A 7,140-nucleotide genomic window follows, 5' to 3' on the forward strand; every position below is an offset into this window, starting at 1 on the left:
ATAGCTTCCCCCTTAAGACTGTAAGTCAAAATAATAATAATTAAAAAAAAAAACAACTTTCCTCTCATCAGTTAGTTTTGGTCAAGTGCTTTGTCTCATCAATGAGAAGGTAATTGCAAAATTTATCTTGGTTTTCCTTCTCCTCAGAATTGGTAGCTGGGGAGGGTGCCTTATACCCCAACCCTAGCACTCAGGAGTCTCAGGGAGGATTTTTGAGAGTTCAAGGCCAGCCTGGGACATATATCATGACTAGGTCTCAAAACACAAGATAAAAGAAAACAAAACAAACAAAAACAAACTGCACCAAAAAGTGGACAAAAGAAAACCCCAGACAGTATTAGACAATGTGCTCCCAGCTACTTCTTCTGTGTGTCTTGTCATTCACCCTTTCCAAGGAAGAGGCCGAGATGACATGAGTCATCCCTTAGTGGCCTCAGAAGCAAAGTGCAAAGTTTATATAGACACAAGCAGGCTCTGATTTGTCATACAAATTAGGTGAAAAAAATCATGTAAAAAAACAAGAGAGCCTGTCAGACAAGGTGAGGGCTCACCCAGATGGTAGCTGCTCTTGCCTTGCTACTGTGGTGATCACCAAGGAGTGGTGCTAGCATTCAAGAAGTTGGTGGAACCAGCATGGGACAGTGGGAGTTCCCACTGACTTTCCAATCTCTACCAGGTAAAGGAGCCCCTGGCAACTAGGCTTCATTTTTACCTGTGTTGGCAATGATGGCAGGGAAGCACTCAGATTTCAAAGGGCCAAACATTTTGCAGTTTGTCCTGGAGGTTTAAAAAAAAATATTAGGTAGGGTCTCTCTAGCCCAGGCTGTTCTAGAACTCTCTAGTCCCAGGCTGGCCTTGAATTTATAGCAATCTTCTTACCTCTGCCTCTCAAATTCTGAGATTAAAGGTGTGTGCCACTATGCTGTTTTTTTTTTAATTGAGAATTTTAAAACATAAACATACTGTAATTTTATCATATTCCCCTCCTATAGCTTCCCATTTCCTCATCATCCTCCCCTATCCCATTGAGCACTTTCTTTTAAGTAGCCCTTCTTTTTAAATTTATTATTATTGACAACTTCCATAATTATAGACAATAACCCATGGTAATTCCCTCCCTCCCCCAACTCTCCCCTTTGCAACTCCACTCTCCATCATACATTTTCCCCTCTCAATCAGTCTCTCTTTTCTTTCGATGTCATCATCTTTTCCTTCTATTATGATGGTCTCGTGTACGTAGTGTCTGGCATTGAAAAGTCCTGGATATCCAGGCCACTTTGTGTCTGGAGAAGCACTTTGTAAGGAGTCCTACCCTTCCTTTGGCTCTTACATTCTTTCTGACATCTCTTCCACAATGGACCTTGAGCCTTGAAAGTTGTGATAGAGATATTTCAGTAGTACTGAGCATTCCTCTGTCACTTCTTCTTGGTACTCTGGTGCCTTCTGGGTCATCCCAAGGTTACCACCATCTGAAAAGAGAAGCTTCTCTAACCAAAATTGAGAGTAGCATTAATATATGGGTATGAACATTAAGAGAAGTCCTTATTGGGCAGTTTGGTGGGCATAGTATATACATTTAGCCAGGCACCTCTAGGGCTCATGACTACCCCTGATGTAGGTTTTTAGTATCAGGCATGTATTCCATCCAATGAAGCAGGCCTCCAGTCCAATTAGAGAGCAATTGGTTTCCACCATGACAGATGTGTCACTATTGCACTGATTGGCTCATTTGGTCTGGCTGGCCAAATATATGGCTTGCAGTGTCCACTGTTGAGTATCTTCACTGGTGATTTCTCTCTTTCCCATTGAACTGCATGCAACATAGCTTTTTCCAGCTTTCTGTCAGATGGTCTATAAGGAGGAAGTTTTCACCTCAACTCCAGTAGGATTTCTTAGTGATCTTGCAGCCCAAGTATGTGGAGTCTTCAGCAATAAGGCCTTACCATCTATTCCTAGCAGGAAGCCAAAAGCCTTGGCAATGGGCTGTGTTGTTTTGGGGCATCAGGGACCTCCCTGGTTAACAACTCACTAAAAGGTACCCCAAACCTGCCACTGAAATTTTTCTAGTAACAGTCCATGGCTCCCGAGTGTTCCATTATCCAAAAAAGTAGGTTTCCATATGACTTATTTATGTTCTCTTAGATTTTGATTAGCCCATTTTCTACCTTTCCTTTACTCAATCTCTTCCCCTGACCTCACTTAGGCCTTTTCACCCCATTAATCTGTTCTTCTACTCATATGTATACAATACCATCCTATTAAGTCCCCCCTTCCTCCATTTCTATTCACTTTATATCACCTTTCTAGTTTACTGGCTTCTGCTACTGAGTTTTATTTTAACTCACATAAAAGCCCGTTCATTTGTAGCTAGGATCCACATATGCGAGAGAGCATGTGACTTTTGGCTTTCTAAGCTTGGGTTACCTCACTAAGTATAATCCTTTCCGATCTATCCATTTTCATGCAAATTATATTTTTCTTTACCACTGAGTAGAACTCCATTTTATAAATGTGCTGCCACATCTTCCTTATTCATTCATCAGTTGAAGGGCATCTATGCTGGTTCAATTTCTAGCCATTATGAATCAGTAACAATAAACATGGTTGAGCAAGTTATCTCTAAGGTAGTGAGGCAAGTCTTTAGGGTAATTGCCTAGGAGTGGTATTGCTGGGTCATATGGTAAACCTATTTTTAGTTGTTTCAGGAACCGCCACACTGATTTCCCCAATGGGTGTACCAAATTGCATACCCACCAGTAGTGTAGTAGGGTTCCTCTGTTTCTACCTCCTCACCAGCATTTATTGTAATTTGTTTTCATGATGGTGGCCATTCTGACAGGAGTGAGATAGAATCTCAAAGTAGTTTTAATTTGTATTTCCCTAATGGCTAGGGATGTAAGAAATTTTTTTGGATGTTTATATGCCATCTGTATTTCTTCTTTTGAAAACTCTCTATTTAGTTCCATAGTCCATTTTTTAATAGGTTGTTAGATTTCTTATTTAGTTTTTTGAGTTGTTTGAATATCCTGGATATTAATGCTCTGCCAGGTGAATGGCTGGCAAAGATTTTCTCCCATTCTGTAGGTTGCCTCTTCACTCTATTCACAATGTCCTTTGTTGTACAAAAGCTTTGTAATTTCATGAGGTCCCAGCACTTGAAAATCAGTGGTTTTATTTTCAGAAAGTCTTTGCCAATACCAATATGTTGAAGGGTTTTCCTGTAGCAGTTTCAGAGTTTCAGGTCTGATCCATTGGACTTAATTCTTGTGCATAGAGATAGATAAGGATCTATTTTCATCCTTCTACAGATACATATCCAGTTTCTCCAGCACCATGTGTTGAAGAGGCTATCTTTTTTACAATGAGTATTTTTTGCATTTTTGTTGAAGATCAGGTGGTTACAGTTACCCAGACTTACCTCTGGGTCCTCTGTTCTGTTCCATTGATCTGCATGTCTGTTTTTGTGCCAGTATAATACAATTTTTGTTACTATGACTATGTAATATAGGTTAAATTAGGAATGGAGATATTGCCAGCCTTTTGTTGCTCAAAATTGATTTAGATATTCAAGGATTTTTGTGCTTCCAAATCAATTTTAAGATTGTTTTCTATTTCTGTGAAAAATACCATTGGAATTTTGATGGGGATTGCATTAAATGTACAGATTGCTTTTGGTAAGATTACCATTTTCATAATGTTGATTCTTTCAATCCAAGAACAAGGGATTTCTTTCCATTTCCTAGTGTCTTCTACAATTTCTGTCTTGAGTGTTTTAAAGTTCTCATTGTAGAGATCCTTCACTTCCTTGGTTAAATTTATTCCATGGCATTTTTTTAAAAATTATTTATTTATTTATTTGAGAGCAACAGACACAGAGAGAAAGACAGATAGAGGGAGAGAGAGAATGGGCACGCCAGGGCTTCCAGCCTCTGCAAACGAACTCCAGACGTGTGCGCCCCCTTGTGCATCTGGCTAACGTGGGACCTGGGGAACTGAGCCTCGAACCGGAGTCCTTAGGCTTCACAGGCGAGCGCTTAACCGCTAAGCCATCTCTCCAGCCCGCATTTTGTTTTTTTTTGATGCAATTGTGAATGGCAGTCATTCTCTGATTACATCCTCTGTGTGTTTGTTGTTAGCATATAGGAAGGCTACTGATTTCTTTGTGTTTATTTTTTATCCTGCTACATTGCTATAAGTGTTTATCAGCTCTAACAGTTTGCTAGTATAGTCTTTAGGGTCCTTTATGTATAGAATCATATAACATGCAAAAATGATAATTTGATCTCTTCCTTTCCAATTTGTATCCACTTTATGTGTGTCTCTTGCCCTATTGCTATGGCTTCTAGTACTATATTAAATAATACTGGGGACAGTGTACACCCTTGTCTTATTTCTGATTTTAGTCGAAAAGCTTCATGTTTTTCTCCATTTAGTAATATGTTGGCTGTAGGTTTGTCATAAATAGCCTTTATTATAGTGAGGTATGCTCCTTCTATTCCTGTTTCTGTAGGGCGTTTATCATGAAGGGATGTTGGATTTTGTCAAATGCCTATTCTGCCTCTAATGAGAAGATCATGTGATTTTTGTCCTTCAGTCCACTTATATAATAATGTACTACACCTCTAGATTTGTGTATGTTCGACCATCCCTGCATCTCTGGGATAAAGCCTACTTGATCAGAATGAATGATCTTTCTGATATATTCTTGTATTCTGTTTGCCAGTATTTTGTTGAGAATGTTTGCATCTATATTCATGAGGGAAATTGGCCTGTAATTTTCTTTTTTTGCTCTATATTTTTCTGATTTTGGTATCAGGGTGATGCTGGCTTTGTAGAAGGGATTTGGTAGGATTCCTTCCTTTCATATTTTATGGAAAAGTTTAAGAGGCATTGGTGTTAATTCTTCCATGAAGGTCTGGTGAAATTCATTAGTGAATCCATCTGGGCCTGGGTTTGTTTTAGTTGAGAGACTTTTTTTTTTTTTTTTGATAACTGCTTGTATCTCCATACTTGTTATAGATCTATGTAAGTTGTTAATGTCATCTTGATTTAATTTTGGTAGGGCATATATAACAAGGAAATCATTTATTTCTTTCAGATTTTCAAACTTAGTTGAGTATATATTCTTATAGTATGTCCCTATAATTTTTTGAATTCCCCTGGTATCTGTTGTATGGTGCCTTTTTCATCTCTAATTTTATTGATTTGTTTCTTTTCTCTCTGTCTGTGTTTTGGTCAGATTTTCTAAGGGGTTATCAATCTTGTTTATCCTTTCAAAGAACCAACTCTTTGTTTCATTGATTCTTTGGATTAATTTTTTGGTTTCTATTTCATTAATTTCTACCCTAATCTTTATTATTTCTTCCCATCTACTGGTTTTTCATTTGCCTTGTTATTCTTTTTCTAAGACTTTTAGGTGAGGCATTAAGTTGTTTACTTGTGACCATTCTAATTTCTTTTTTTTTTTTTTTTTTTTTGGTTTTTCGAGGTAGGGTCTCACTCTGGTCCAGGCTGACCTAGAATTAACTCTGTCATCTCAGAGTGGCCTTGAACTCATGGCAATCCTCCTACCTCTGCCTCCCAAGTGCTGGGATTAAAGGCATGCACCACCATGCCTGGCCATTCTAATTTCTTAATACAAGCACTTAAAGCTATAAATTACCCTCTTAGGTCTGCCTTTATTGTATCCCAAAGGTTTTGGTATGTTGTGTTCTCATTGTCATTTGGTTCTATGAAACCTTTTTATTTCCTTTTTGATTTCTTTATTCACACATTCATCATTTAGTAGTATATTGTTTAGTTTTCATGATTTTGTGTATGCTCTATAGCTATTCTTGCTACTGATTTGTAGCTGAATCCTATTGTGATCAGATAGAGTGCAAAGAATTATTTCAATTTTCCTATATTTGTTAAGATTTGCCTTGTGTCTTTTTGTAAAGGATTTAAAAAATTGTCTATTTTTTTATTTGAGAGTGACAGACAGAGAGAGAAAGAGGCAGAGAGAATGGAAGTTCCAGGGCTTCCAGCCACTGCAATCAAACCCCAGATACATGCGCCCCCTTGTGCATCTGGCTAACATGGGTCCTGGGGAATCAAGCCTTGAACCAGGATCTTTAGGCTTCACAGGCAAGTGCTTAACCACTAAGCCATCTCTCCAGCCCTGCTTTGTGTCTTAATATATGTATATTTTAGAGAATGTTCCATGTGCTGTTGAAAAGAATGTGTATTTTACAGCATTTTGTTGAAATGTTCTGTAGATATCTGTTATGTCCATTTCTTCTATGACCTCATTCAATCCAGATGCATCTCTGTTTACTTTTTGCTGGCATGACCTGTCAATTGATGAGTGGGGTGTTGAAGTCACCCACTACAACTGTGGTGTTATCTGTGACCTTAGTTCTAATAGTGTTTATTTAATGAAATTGGGAGGGCCCATGTTAGGTGTATATATGTTTAGGATTGTAATGTCCTCCTGTTGGAATGTTCCTTTAATCAATATAAAGTGACCATCCTTATCTTTCCTAAGTAATGTTGGTCTGAAGTCTACCCCGTCATATATTAGGATAGTGACACCTGCTTGTTTTCTAGGCCCATTTTCTTGAAACACTGTTTTCCAATCTTTCACCCTAAGATAGTGTCCATCTTTTGTTGGAAGGTGAATTTTTTGGAGGCAACAAATTGAAGGATCCTGCTTTTTAACCTAGTCTGCAAACCTGTGTCTTTTGATTGGGGCATTGAGGCCACTGATACTGAGTTATTATTGAAAGTTGTGCATTTATTTTTACCACTTTTCTTGTTTTGTAGCTCTTCTGATTTGACCTTTGTTCTTTTGTATTAACTAGTACTTGATTGAGTATGGTGTGTTTTTTCTAGGTTCCTTATGGGTATGCTTTTCTTTCTCTTCAGCATGGAGGATCCCTTCAAATATTTTCTGTACTGATTGGTCTTCATATATTCCTTTAGCCCGCTTTTGTTGTGGAGTGTTCTTATTTCTCTGTCTTTTTGCATGGATAGCTTTGTAAGATAAAGTAATCTTGGTTGACAGCTGTTTTCTTTCAGAACTTGGAATACATCATTCCAAACCCTTCTGCCTTGTAAAATTTGTGTTGGACAATCTGCTGTTATCCTGATGTTCTTGCC

Source organism: Jaculus jaculus, chromosome 11, assembly GCF_020740685.1.
Source record: "Jaculus jaculus isolate mJacJac1 chromosome 11, mJacJac1.mat.Y.cur, whole genome shotgun sequence".
NCBI lineage: Eukaryota > Metazoa > Chordata > Mammalia > Rodentia > Dipodidae > Jaculus > Jaculus jaculus.